The sequence below is a fragment of the Leopardus geoffroyi genome, chromosome D4, assembly GCF_018350155.1.
Source record: "Leopardus geoffroyi isolate Oge1 chromosome D4, O.geoffroyi_Oge1_pat1.0, whole genome shotgun sequence".
NCBI lineage: Eukaryota > Metazoa > Chordata > Mammalia > Carnivora > Felidae > Leopardus > Leopardus geoffroyi.
In genome coordinates, this window is record NC_059342.1 from 13,713,833 (window position 1) to 13,728,587 (window position 14,755).

A 14,755-nucleotide genomic window follows, 5' to 3' on the forward strand; every position below is an offset into this window, starting at 1 on the left:
ACAGCCCAAATAAGCCAGTACATACTAATCACTTTTCTGAGAGAAATTCAAGTTATGTAATTCTGCTCTTAACTATTAACTCATTTTTTTCCACTCAATGTATTTACTCATCTCCTAATTACTTAACCAACTTGAGAGTCCCAAAGATGAGGCAGACTCAGGTTTGTAACCTAGAATGAAAAGGTTAAACGCAGATGTATCCACTAGACCAGGCTCGCATGCCTGTGGAAAATATATTCCTGGTGAATGCTGCTGTGACTCCTTAATAGAAACGGTAATAAATTCTTTGTACATTTTTATATATTTTATCCTGTCATGTGATATTCTATTATTTATTCATTATTACGCTCTATGTGAAACGTTCAGATGTAGGGTTCTATTAAGGTAAAGCAGGAGCCAAACTCTAACAATGTGCATGAAAGTAGAGAAATTGTATCGAAACATGTTTAATTCTTTAACAATTTTATATGACCAGAATTCTGAAGTTAAGAGTTCATCAATTTTTGGCTTATTCTATGATCTCCCCCCTCCAACCCTTCGCCACCAGAGGTACATCTAGTTCCATCTACATGGCTCTCCAACAGTGATTACTAGAGCCAAGCCAAAATTACTACATGTGTTATTGACAAGCAACACCACAATGTTTGATGAAAGAAAAAGATGGTCCTGCTACCTGCCCCCTCATCACCAATCTTGTTTTCCTTTTTCCTTTCATCTCTTGCCTCAAGGACAGAGAGTTTGCACTATCAGGCCAGTAGAGATCAGTAAGTGAAAACTCACTAAGTTATCATCATGCCCTCTAATTCCCCTCTTCGGGTGGTCATTAAAGATGTCAGTAAGGTCATAACATCAAAGGAAGGCCTTTGTGTGATTCTGGGAGCTTTACATTGTTTGTTCTTAGTCTATTCCCTAAAGTGCCAATGAAGCATGCTGTGCCCATGACTGATTTGAAACTTAGGGGAGATTACACAACTCTAAAAATTATTTCAATTTTCAGAATCTTCTCGAGTTTGTTCTTAGTCCAAGGCCTGGCTTACTATGCCTTAGACACAAGTCTGCTGGGCATGAAGAAATATGCCCTCTAACCCACCATGAGCTTCGTGTTACGACCTTCACAGTATCCCATATACATCCTACACGGTGTTTGCCGGGACTCTTCTCCCTAAGATAATCCTGTCTGTCAACTCCAGTTCCTGACAATATAGACTATCCTGCTTCTTGCCTCTGAGCAAGTATTTAAGAGTAACTCATGTCCATAGAGAGAAACCATGCATTTCTTCATCTGTTACCAACAGTTTCCGTATAACATGCCTTCCCTCCTCCTCTAGAGCTGTGAGCTCATCATCCCTCCTGTCCACTGGTTCACCTGCACCCCAGGCTGATCCAGGGGCTCAGCCCCACTATGACTGTGACAGGGTCATGCCAGAAAGAAGGTTCCTCATCAAAGGAACTTTGAATTCGACCTCAGAAATCTCCAACTGGATTTCAAAAGACAAATGTCTATTTTACAGAAAGTTTTCTTTGTGCAAGGACCAGCATTGAGAGTTCTATTTTGATTTGGGATGCAACTTTTTTTTTTTTTAAGACTTTAGAGTAAGACAACAAGATAGTACTACCGTCCTGCATCCCCATCACTTACATGTACCACCCTGTAAGGTACTGGTCAAAGAGCAATAGGTCTTTCCTTTACTTACTGGGACATTTAAGGTGCCCTAAGAGCACCTGCCACCGTATGGTGCTCCAGGAAACGTTAAGATTGCTAGTCAGTCACACCTGGCTTTCCAATACAGAAACTTTTTACCAAAATTATCCATGTACAGAGCCAGAAAATGCTCACAGGAAATGTTTTCTGCACTGGAATAAATATCGTTTTATTGAATCTTTTCACTACATAGTGAGCATGTACCTTTGTCTACAAACTTAGGTATGTAAGAATTATTTGTCTCTGATACAAAGTTCAAGTAAAAAATTTCTAATATGCTTTGCAGCAGAAACAATCTTAAGTTGGCATCCTTTGTCTTCAGGGATTTGACTCAATTCTTAGGGACTTACACATTAAGACCTAATGCAGACAGGGGCAGCCCATCTGATCCTCAATGTTGAAATACTGACAGTACCTCCTTTGAGTTTACAAAGAAAGACAAAGGTGCCAGTTATCCCTGCTTCTACTCATCATTGTTTCGGACTTTCTAGCCAATACAGTAAGGCAAGGAAAAAAATAAAGGTTTGAGGATTGGGGGAGGAAACTATCTTTATTCATCACGATAGGATTATGTTTGTAGACTATAAAAAATAATCCACACGTTATTATGACTCTTTACACAATTAGCAAGACTAGATATAAAATCCATGCATAAAACATTTGCACTTTCTACTTGCAACAAAATTTAGAAAATGAAAACTTAAAAAAAAAAAGACACCTTTTATAGTAGTATAAAAATCTTATGTAAACTCTGGTACAATTATAATTTATTGAAAGACCATTTAAATAATTTAGCAATTGTTACCTAACTTAATCAGAAACATAGTAATGGATTGGAATACTCAGTATTGCAAAAACGTTATTTGATCACAAACTCATCTCATAAATTTCAATCAAAATTCCGTCTGTGCAGGTGTGTTTTATACATGATACTTGACAAACTGATTCTAAAATATATAGGGGATTTCAAAGTTCCCAGAGTTGCTCATAATCTAATGAGGAAGAGGGCTATTATCACAGGACCTGACCAACAGGTACTACACTATTATAAAGTTGTGTTCTCAGATAGCCAGGTATTGGAATAGGGATTGAACAACTAAATAAAATAGAGCGCCCAGAAATAGCATGAGGCCCGCACAGTCACAGCAGATGACTGATGTCATAATGAAGATTGGTGTGGTGGAGAAGAGATGAACATTGTAAAATAAATTGTACTGGGACAAGTGACTATGACATGGAAAAAAAACTTTCAGTCGTACGTATAAATCAATCCCTGATGAATTAAGCACTTTAATGTGGAAGACAACACTTTAGAAGGAATTTCAGCAATTTTATCTTGGGAGGGTAGTAATTTCTTAAGGCACAAAATAGGCAAATTATGAGGAGTATAACTGGTAAATGCAACTACATAAAAAATGAGAACTTCTGTCCTCAAAGCCATCATGGAATAAAAATATAAGCCAGGAATTTAGATAAGACACAACACTAACAAAGGATTACTATGCAGTATATATAAAGAATTCTGAATGAGACAAAGTCAGACAATACTACTGAAAAATATGAAAAAGAAATAAACACTAATTTCATACAACAGGAAAAAAACACATAACCCAAAACATACTAAAAAATATTAACTTAGTAATCAAGGAAATATAAATTAAAACCCTAATGAGATACAATCACATCCACAAGGTCAGCACAACTGTAAAAGTAATCATAGTAGTAATCTAAGTATTGCCATGAACATAAAGCAACGAGGTTTCTCATCCACTGAAAAGAGGTATGGAAATGGTTAAGACTACTGGAAAATCATGTAGAAAAGCCAAACAAGTGCCTTAGAAATTTCATTACTATGTATTTATAGTGGAAACATTCTTACACATGAGTGCCAGGAAATAGGTATAAGAGTATTTCCCGTATGCTGCTTGTAAGAGTAATAAAACTGGAAAACCCCTATGTATACCTGAAGAGTGAAAACGAAAAAGAAGTCATGATATACCCATTCCACAGAATACAATAATACCACTGCAAACACTGAACTTAAGGTTGTATTCAAACTAAGTAAGTCTTAAAAATACAACACTGAATAAAAACCAAATTGCCTAAGAATTCACACACTGGGGTTTTATTGCAATTACAGAAATTACAAAAACAGACAAATCTAAAGTACATAGTATTTAGAAATTCCTACAAATGTTTTTTTAAAAAAAAATTATGAAAAGCAAGGATAATGCCCCCCTCCCCACCCCCACCATCTGAAGGCCTGTGTGTGTGGCGGGGGGCGGGGTGTGGACAGTAAAATGGAAACAGTGAATGTATTTCTTGTTTTGGGTGAAGTATACACAGATATGTATTTTTTTAACGCTTATTTTTGAGACAGAGAGAACGAGTGGGGGAGGGACATAGAGAGGGGGATACACAGAACTGGAAGCAGGCTCCAGGCTCTGAGCTCTCAGCACACAGCCCAGTGTGGGGCTCGAATGCACAAACTGACAGATTATGAGCTCAAAGTTAGACACTTAACCAACTGAGTCACCTAGGCACCTCCTGTATTGTTTTTGAACTACATATGTTTCCCTGTGCTTTTTCATATGCAGCCTATAGTCCTCAATAAAAATCTGTTTTTATTATTTTATTTTGTTTTTAAAAAGCAGTTTATAATGAACCATTTATATTTTGTATAAAACACAACATGCTTGATTGCAAAGTTTTGGAAAAATCATTATGATTACCTAAAGAAGCGTGACTGGATTTAATAATTTTTTTTTTATTTTTTTTTCCAACGTTTATTTATTTTTGGGACAGAGAGAGACAGATCATGAACGGGGGAGGGGCAGAGAGAGAGGGAGACACAGAATCGGAAACAGGCTCCAGGCTCCGAGCCATCAGCCCAGAGCCTGACGCGGGGCTCGAACTCACGGACCGCGAGATTGTGACCTGGCTGAAGTCGGACGCTTAACCAACTGCGCCACCCAGGCACCCCTGGATTTAATAATTTTTAACACTGATTTGCAAAAGATGTGGATCATAAAGAATAGCAGAGGCAGGGAATGCTAAGGTCTAGAATAAGGTATAATGGTCTAGGCTATGTTCCTATAAGCAGGCAAAATGCAGAGCATCCCCCCCCCCCCCCCAGAGAAAATGCTTGTGTTACAGGCTGAATATCATGAGATGACTCTTTTAATGACATGGTTTTTTCAACAAGCATCTAGCCTATATTTAGGTAAAGTGAAGAGTAAAATATTCACATACTAAAACACTTCATCACACTGTAATACACATACACATGAAATAAACACTGATCTCCACTGAGGAGTTTCATCAAAAGGATGCAGAGGCAAGGTCAGAAACTAGACATGAAAGGCAGGAGGTTATTTTTTTTTTTAATTTTTTTCAATGTTTATTTATTTTTGAGACAGAGACAGAGCATGAACAGGGGAGGGTCAGAGAGAGAGGGAGACACAGAAACTGAAGCAGGCTCCAGGCTCTGAGCTGTCAGCACAGAGCTGGACGCCGGGCTTGAACTCACAGACTGTGAGATCATGACCTGAACCCAAGTTGGACGCTCAACTGACTGAGCCACCCAGGTACCTTGGCAGGAGGTTATTTCAATAAGAAGGAAAATGAATGAGAAGGGTGAAAGATCTAATGAGAGAGTCAGCTAGGGACGCAATGCAATTAAGCACTTTCTGTTCTGGTGTTTCTACTATTCCCATCGGTGCTCAGCTGGGGCAGCTGTTCACATGTCCATCGCATAGCACTAAGCTATAACAGCCACTGTTCCTTGATCCATGGTAAACTCCTGCTCCATTAGTTCAATTCAGATAAAAGGAACCAAAACTGGGAGTTGATCATGAGGCAACCTGTGTCCTAGATCCCAGGACCCAGAAGTAAACAAAATGTGGTTACAGCTCACAAGTGGAAAAATTAATCCTAGAAGACATGGTGTATTTCACAGGAGAAGTATCCCAAGGGTCCCATCAAAGCAGAGACCATTAGCACCAAACCAAGGCTTTCCCACAAAAGGTGATGCCTGAAGCTAACTCTAGAAGGAGTTAAGGAAGAGCATGAAAACCAGAGTATTATAATCAGAACAAAATCAATTGGTACCACATCATTTAACACCAGAAAATGGAGTTGCTTCAGTACTAGAATGAGAAATACAGTGCTTATTCACACACACGTGCGTGCGCACACAAGTGCCTGTGAAACTTTATATAATCTGGGGGTCAGTACAAACTCTTTAAAAGTGACCTCAAAAGCAATCAAAAAACCATTTAGGTTGAACCATATGGAATTGCTGATTTTTTTTCCCCCAACTTTGATGGACACAAGCCACAATAGCGTACGGGTCAACCTGATATAAAGGAACAGACATATTTGACCAAAAATAACAACCTGAAAACATGTGAAAGAGGGAAAATGGTTACTTATTAATATATCCATATACAACGTATATAGAAATCTTACCCATCAATAAGAAAAGTCAAGCCTCAAAAGAAAAGTAGGTAAGAGACAAAAAGCAGCCATGTACAGCGAAATGCCAGTGGCCAACAAGCAGAATCAGAAATAGCCCATCTCAATGGTAAACAAGGAAATGAGAGTTAAAGCAATGAGAAGACACTTTTTGGTCATCAGATTGACAAAGACTACATTTATTTCTTAAGTTTTCTCTTCACCAAACTTATGTTGCTCAGGCACAAAAGACAAAACAAAACAAAAAGCAAACAAAATGAAAAAAACACCCAATAGCCTTCTATGCTTGTTTTATTTTTCTTCTGGTGAAATTGCTGAAGAATACTCTGTAGTGGAAATAAAAGGAAGTAACTTCGTTTCTTTAGGAGATTGTCATTTACTACAAATATTTCCTTTGGCCCAGCTACTAAGCCCAAAATGTTCACACAGGCAGAGGAGGGCAACCCCTTCCTGCGAAAGTATCAACAGCTGGAGTGATATCCACTGGGTGAAAAATATACTATGAAAAAAAAAAACCTAAATATGAATAGTTATACAACAGAGCTCAAAGGTATGTTGGCTTACAGAAATCTGCCAAGACAACAGAGGGTGTAGGTAAGTATTTGTCCATCTGGTACTTTTGAAAAATAAAGTATTTTTAAAAGAGAAAATTAAATGTAGATTCCAAAGAAAAGTTTTATCCAGATGGGGAAGAAAATGTTAATGGTATCGTTTTTTTCCCTAGCGTGTGTGGTTTATGGCAAGGATCTCAGGACACTATCAAGCCACCGAGGCAGCCCGGCAGGACACAGGGGATGGAATAGGGACTGTACTGCATCCCAGGAGGAAGAGCATCAGAACACTCAGAAGCACTGGTCCCCTAGGGTGCTCAGAGAACCCTCTCTGGAGAAGAAAGTCTAGGTGGTGGGACTCCGCATAGACAAGGACGGACCATTTGGGGGTCAGTGCCTGACCTGGAATACATCCTCAAATATTTGTTGAAGTAACCAACAAATATACTGGAGAAAAGGGGCACCGCCACAGACAAAAGCAGGACCCCAAAAGTCAAGTTGAGGGGTCTACCCATGTGATAAAGACCCATCCTGACTGATTGCAATTTTGCAAGATTAACCCACATCATGGAGCAGGCCAAGAAGGCAGCAAGCGATGGCAGAGAGGTGAACTTTACAGGGACAGTGACACAACTCGAGTGACTATTACCAAGAATACACAAGCACCCTAAGGCACTGACAAGGTCAGGGAAGCTTCCACCATCTTACCTCCAAACACTCATCTACACCTAATTTAGTTTACTCGTTTTGTTTTCTGTACTCTGCCCATTGCTGTCTGCAGAGGTATGGCATCTGGTATGTAACATGAACTCAGTATTTAATGACTGAATGGATTCTGCTGTTGGGGTTTAGAAAAAAGCATTTTATAATTTTCACTGTTAAGGTTATCTCCATTTCTTTGTACTACCCTAGGAAAGGCATACTTGGCCATTTTATTGTTTTAGAATTTGTTTGATCCCTGAGCTATCTTATTATTCCTTGTTAAAGGTATGGAAAGGACAGGAAGGAGTATTTTGGAGAGAGCGAGCATGTGCGATTGAGTAAAGGGCAGGGGGGGAGGGGGAGGGGGAGGGGGAGGGGGAGGGGGAGGGGGAGGGGGAGGAGGGGGAGGGGGAGGGGGAGGGGGAGGGGGAGGGGGAGGGGAGGGGGAGGGGAGGGGGAGGGGGAGGGGGAGGGGGAGGGGGAGGGGGAGAGGGAGAGGGAGGGGGAGAGGGAGAGGGAGAGGGAGAGGGAGAGGGAGAGGGAGAGGGAGAGGGAGAGGGAGAGGGAGAGGGAGAGGGAGAGGGAGAGGGAGAGGGAGAGGGAGAGGGCATGCGAGCGAGAGAGAATCTTAAAGCAAACTCTATGTTTAGCGTGGAGCCAGACACAGGGCTTGATCCCATGATCCTGGCATCATGACTTGAGCTGAAACCACGAGTCTGACACTCTACCAACTGAGCCACCCAGGCACCCCAAAAGTCACCTTCTGGTGTACACAAACATCCCCAACACTAAGGTCCATCTAGAAGTGATGATGGTCATTACACAGAGGTTCACTTACCCTGAGTGTTTCAGAGTGTGGTCCTAGTTTGAAACCAAGAGGTATGCCAAAGCACTACGTGCGCAGTCTCTGTGCATCTATGTTTGAAGCTTCAAGTAGAGTTGTGATTTTTAGAGGTCTGTTGTTTGGGAACATCTGTTAGCACCATCTGTATAGGATTTCAAAATCCAAACTAACAGCACGTTGTTTCTTGTTTGAGGCTCAGCAGCAGGGGAAGCCAACATCATCGGATTGGTATTCTTACTGAAGGAATATTACAGCCCCACCTAGGAACCCGTTTCCTTACTTCGGGGAACACCATCACACTAACTGTGGCAGATGTGGCCAGATATGCTTAGGTCGACACGAAGCGTCCACAGCTAAGGAGGCTGTGTGTCCATGTGTGCACTTTCAGCGCTGCTGGCTACCCTCAGGTTGCAAGAAGGTCTACCCACCGCTCTCCACCTGGGGCATTGCCACATGGGAGCTCACTCACCTCACTGTCCTATCTCCATCTCGCTTCCAGGCATCCTTTTCTGGAGCTCCCCAGGCTTCCACATTCTGACGAGAATGCTTTTCTTAAAAATTCTATCTACTCCCACACTTTTAACTTCTTTTGAATGTTTAATTTTGAGGGGGGAGGGGTGGTGAGGGAGGGGCAGATAGAAGAAGACACGATCTGAAGCAGGCTCCAGGCTCTGAGCTGTCAGCTCAGAGCCCAATGTGGGGCTGGAACTCATGAACTTTGAGATCATGACCTGAGCCAAAGTCACTTAACCTACTAAGCCACCCAGGCACTCTTTTTTCCTTTACTCTCACACTTTTAAATGCCACCACTTAGAATTACCTTCTAATCCCCCAACATCTGTGTGAGTCTATGATCTTCTGAGGTTTACGTTTTACGGTCCTATCTCTATTTCTTTTTGTTTAACACATTCATCTGTCCCCTGCCCCATCCAGGCCTTCAGATGGGCAATATTTCAGAGAGTGAGACAGCCTGGGCAGGAGCCCTGGTCTGCCACTTGCCACCTAAAGAACCCAAGATGACACTGGCAAAGTTTACCTTAACTTTGTGGCCCTTAGTTTTCTCATTTGTAGTACCAGCCTCAATGGGTTAATTGTAAAGATAAAGAAAAATAAACCGTTAAAGCAAACAAAAAAGCTATTACTACCCTAGTTTTTAACAATTTTTTAGTATTTATGTTTTTTTTTTTTTCTTTTTTGAGGGAGAGGGAGTGGGGAGAGACACAGAGATAAGAAGACACAGAATCCAAGGCAGGCTCCAGGCTCCGAGCTGTCAGCATAGAGCCCAACACGGGGCTCAAATTCACAGAATGCAAGATCATGACCTAAGCCAAAGTTGGACGCTTAACGTACTGAGCCCCCCAGGTGCATCCCCTTTTTTATTTATAGTACTCTAGTTTTTAAATTGAAACAAATTATCTTTGCAAAAATAAAATCAACTTGTTTTTGTATACAAGATAGCTAGTGATTCAGCTTAACAGTCTGGTTACTGTTAACCAATGTAACTTGCTAATCCGATGTAGCTTGCCTCAACGTTGATGGAGATCAATAAGCTCAAGGTACAGTTTCCTTTAAAATCAGCCACCCTTAGATGGATACATGAAGAACATACCTCCATTATCTTATGAGAAAGAAGACCAAACAAGATGGCCTTACAAGTTGCCTTTCCGGTTTTTTTCCTCTATAAAGCCGATTCTGTTAGCATATGATTTTTTGAATGGTAAGACAGCACATTTCTAAGGATAAACACATTTTACATTAAAAACCCTACCAAGAAGGTCAACTATCTGCAAGAGGAAACTCATCTATACATCTTTATTCAGGATGTTTTTAGTACAGAAAATTCTGTGACTTAAGTGTAATTTAACTTAGAACTCTTTTTTTTTTTTTTAATGTTTATTTTTGAGAGAAAGAGAGACAGAGCACAAGCAGGGGAGGGACAGAGAGTGAGGGAGACACAGAATCGCAAACAGGCTGTGGGCTCTGAGCTGCCAGCACAGAGTCTGACATGGGGCTCAAACCCAGGAGCAAGATCATGACCTGAGCTCAAGTCAGACGGTTAACTGACTGGCCACCCTGGCGCCTCTAAAACTCTCAACTTTTAAGAAAAAACTTGGTAGTGACCATAAAACCACCAACCTCCTTTAATTTAAGACAGCTGAGTTTTGTTTTGTTTCAAATATTGACTTTTTAATGCCCTAGGTTTTGAGCAGAGAGTATCTTTGAGTTAATGCTTTTGCACTTCAAGACCAAATCAATCTCATCGTTCTACTCGGAAGGTTCTGTCTCCCAGTTGGCAGATCTTAAGCCGATTCGCAAAATCCCCAAATTTCTAATTATAAGACTCCTGTTTTTCTACAGTTACTGATAAGCAAGGAAAATTGAACCCACTGACCGACCACTCTTTAGGTTAAAAGGGACAAAGTTAGTAAAGGTTACTGAATAACTTTGTCCTCATTAACCTAAGTTATTCAGTAACCTTCGCTAACTTTGCACATTACCATACTCCATCCATTAAGATTCTGTAGGTCAAAGACTAATGTGCTATACATTCTTTGGTGCCACAGTTATGAACTAAGCCTGGAAAAAAAAAAGAATATTCATTCTTAGAAATGCTATAAAAGCTAGATTACTATGAAAGAATCATTAAGTCTGCATTTTGCATTGCACTTAAAATGTATATGAGTTATTTTGGACAAAATTCTAATCAACTAAAAGCTTTAATTCCCACATGGTTTAAAAACACATCATTCTTATTTTCGATTTTATTTAAAATGAGCGGACACAGAATCAGTAAATCCAGAGTTCTCCATAAAGGAGAAGAGAGGAAACCTACCTGTGTTTATACATTTGCATGTTTGGTAAGACTTAAAACATTTTGCATTCTTTTTTTATAAAAGGGGACTTCTCAACTGTGACAGCTTTCAGCCCCACCGAACCCACACCCAATCCTGCCTGGCTATGCATCATTTATCTGAAGATTCGAAATAATTCACTTTTTCCAGACCTACTGTTCAAATTACCTGCATACTTACCATCGGCCACCAGAGGGCCCTAGCTACATAATGTAAAGAGAACCTCTGCGCCTCTTTTTCGATTCCTTTTTGTGTATCCAGACCAGCAAGGCCAACGCTGAGCAAACACTGGCACTCTCAGAATTGAAAAGCTGCCTATTAGCTAGAAGAGCTTCCATCGAGAGACTGATAGGGCAGAAATGTCTTGTTCTGCTCCACAGCTGCCAGCCCTTTACTTGGCAAACTTAGAGGAAAGCAAGGCCCAGCATGCCCTCATGTTTAACAAAGTTGAATGAAAGGCCATTTCATCCCAGGGCTGCTCAGTCAAAATCAAATAATGCCTAAGCTGTTTGGTCCAAGCCACTCAAGTGCCCAGCCATCATACAAGGCTCTCTTTGCTGAGAGCAAGGGCCAACACCACTGGTCTCTCCACACATTTAGCTTGCCCCTGTGGTTTCTGTCGCCTAACTTCCCAGCTGGGGAGTTTGTACCAGATTTCAAATTCAAGCCTCCCAGAAGGTTGCCACATAGACTTCCTTTGACCATTACCCTGCAGGTGCAAATTAACCTATCAGGCCCCATAATTTCAAAACAGGAATATGTCCATTTTACAAAAGCCAAAGATCTGCAGTGAGACAGCACAAAACATTTCACACTTGGTTGTCCCTTTCCTCCAAATCCTTATTTCTTCTAATACTTACCTCTGCCCAGATGAGAAGTCACATTTCAGGAGACCTAGAAACCACAGTTTCGTATGAGAAGGTGAGGAGAAAGTTTAATAGTGTCCTCTAAGATCCTAAGAATTCCCTTTCATGGGGCACCTGGGTGGCTCAGTCAGTTAAGTGTCCGACTCTTGATTTCGGCTCAGATCATGATTTCCTGGTTCCTGAGTTCAAGCCCCACATTAGGCTCCACACTAACAGTGCTCAGCCTGCTTGGGATTGTCTCTCTCCCTCTCTCTGCCTTTCCCTCCTGCACTCTCTCTCAAATAAACAACAACCACAAAAATTCCCTCACATAAGCCTCTCAACAAAAGGTAAGTATGGTAACACCTGAAAATCTGTAATTAGACTGTCATCAGAAATAGGAGATTTAGGGGTGTCTGACTGGCTCAGTTGGGTAAGCTCCAGACTCTTGGTTTCAGCTCAGGTCATGACCTCACAGTTCATAGGATCGAGTCCCAAGTCCAGTTCTGTGCTAACAGTATGGAGCCTGCTGGAGGTTCTCTCTCTCTCCCCTCTCTCTACCCCTCCTCTCCTCACACTCTCTCTCAAAATAAATAACCTTTAAAAAAAAAATAAAAGAAATAGGAGATTTATACCTTCCCAATCAACTTGTTGATAAATCATGATTAACAGTTCAGGAAACTCAGATTAGACGACAGTGATTCAAATTAAGCTGAGCCAAGGGAGGGCATGTAATTTATTCAGATTTCCAATCTGTTTATTGCAAGCAGCCAGAATCTTGCTGTGATCTGCCCTTCATGTGCAAAGCTTGCTTTGCAAAATCTATCTTCCATGGAAGGGGACAATCTCTTCCCAGAGAATCCAGCCCCTTAATACATTAATTCTTTAATTCCTCACTAATCCAACTAGCTTTCTTGGTCACTTGGGCCCAACGGAGTTCCAATACCTGTGGAAGGCTGGGCCAGGAAAAGACATTTACTGGCATCAACAGCTTAAGCCAGCAAAACAGTCGTAGGGCAGAAGACAAAATGAAATAGAAGTCAACATGGTAAATTCTATTCAATTCCACCTGGAATACTGGTAATAAAAATCACATGTCAAATGATCCAGCCCTGGTCTGCCTCTCAGATTTCATCTAATACTGCTCTACACCCTGTGTGTTGTGTTCTAGCTATATTGGCCTTCTTCCTGGTTTTCAAAATGCCAACCTTTTCCCCCTGCCTGTGTTGTTTCTCTCACATCCTCAATGTGCCTGGCTTCTCCTCATTGTTTAAAGCTCCAATATCAAGTCTTATCAAGGCCTTCCCTGAACACATTAGCTCAAGTGGCCCTTCCAGTCCCATACCCCGCCCAACTGCATACCACTTACCACCTTTTACACTCCTTCACTTACTTGTTCATTCTCCGGTGTCTCTTAAGCCAATATGAATTCCACCAGTCTAGGTCCTTGTACCTTGCTCACTGATATGCATAATCCTGGAGCCTGAAACTTTTAAGTATCCCCTCCCCCTCCCCCCGCCACTGCCCTTGGTACTCCATGAGTACTTGTTAAATGAATGAATGAGGGATAAAATTATTCTTGATAACTTTATATTACATAATTAAGAAAAGAGTAGCCTATTCTGGGGATTTATATCTCAGAGAAATACAGAGTGGAAGGAAAACCAGCCTGGATACAGTGTATAAATGGTCAGAGGAAGAATTATAGGCATCCAGGGAAGAAACAAGGACTTGCCTTTCCTTCCTGAGTCTTGAGAATCTTGGAACATACACCAAAGTGCTACAGTGGCTGTAGAGAAAATAGGTTTTCACTATAGGATTGGCACATAAGTTCCAACTTATGTAGGGTAGGGAGAAAACATTAATCTGGGTACAAAAATTCCTATGTTCTTTGGTACTACATGTTTTATGGATACTCACCAACTTCAGAAAAGTAGGAATTTGACATGTGTAGGTTCTCAATTTGGGGCAGACAAGTGTAGAGAGAAAGGTTTTCAAAATTCTACTTCTGGACTCTGATGCACAAAAAGGCTAAAATTACAGAATCCTAGAACATGTTGTCATTTACTCAAAAAAAAAAAAAAACACTCAGCCTATTAATCCTTTACTCTAGCCACTTACTATGCTGTCAACTGAAGAAACTCTTCTTTCTTATAGCAGCTATAGGAGACAGATGCATTTATTCTTGTCATTGAACTCATTCAGGAAATGAGACAAAGGTAGTTAAGCAACACACCCAGTGTCACCTAAGTGACATTGCAAGAGCTGGGAATGGAACTCTAGAAGCAGGTAGTACAGGCAAGGTCACATTTCTGAGACGTCTTCAGCCAGTTTTCCCAGACATTTTCAAGTACTGCCGAAGACAAACAGTGACGGTCCTACAGTCAAACTTCCTGGAAGACAGAATGCCCATGTTGCTTGTCTCTTCTCTGTGACTGAGTCCAATCCTAAGTGTTTGTTAAAGGGTTTTATTCTGTGTTCGCTGGATGGAAATTTTCTAACATGTGCTACTTCCTTCACATGAAGCATTCTTTCTTCCCTCTATTATTCCTTGCTCTAAATCTCTGCCCTTTTTTTAAAATTATGCCATTAAACAAAGAGATACCTAGGCACCTGGTGGCTCAGTTAGTTAAGCATCTGACTCCAGATTTCAACTCACCACAATCTCACAGTCTTGAGATTGAGCCCCACTTCGGGCTCTGTATAGACACACTGGAGCTTGCTCGAGATTTTCTCCCTTACTCTGGCTGCCTATCTCCTGCTCACACATGCTCAAGCACTCT

At 41.1% G+C, this 14,755-nt stretch overlaps 1 protein-coding gene across 5 annotated transcripts in view; it reads right to left on the reverse strand.

Moving 5' to 3' along the window:
* The window catches only part of TRPM3 (transient receptor potential cation channel subfamily M member 3), an 803,483-nt gene that overhangs the window by 632,637 nt on the left and 156,091 nt on the right, over nucleotides 1-14,755 (reverse strand). The window lies entirely within an intron of this gene.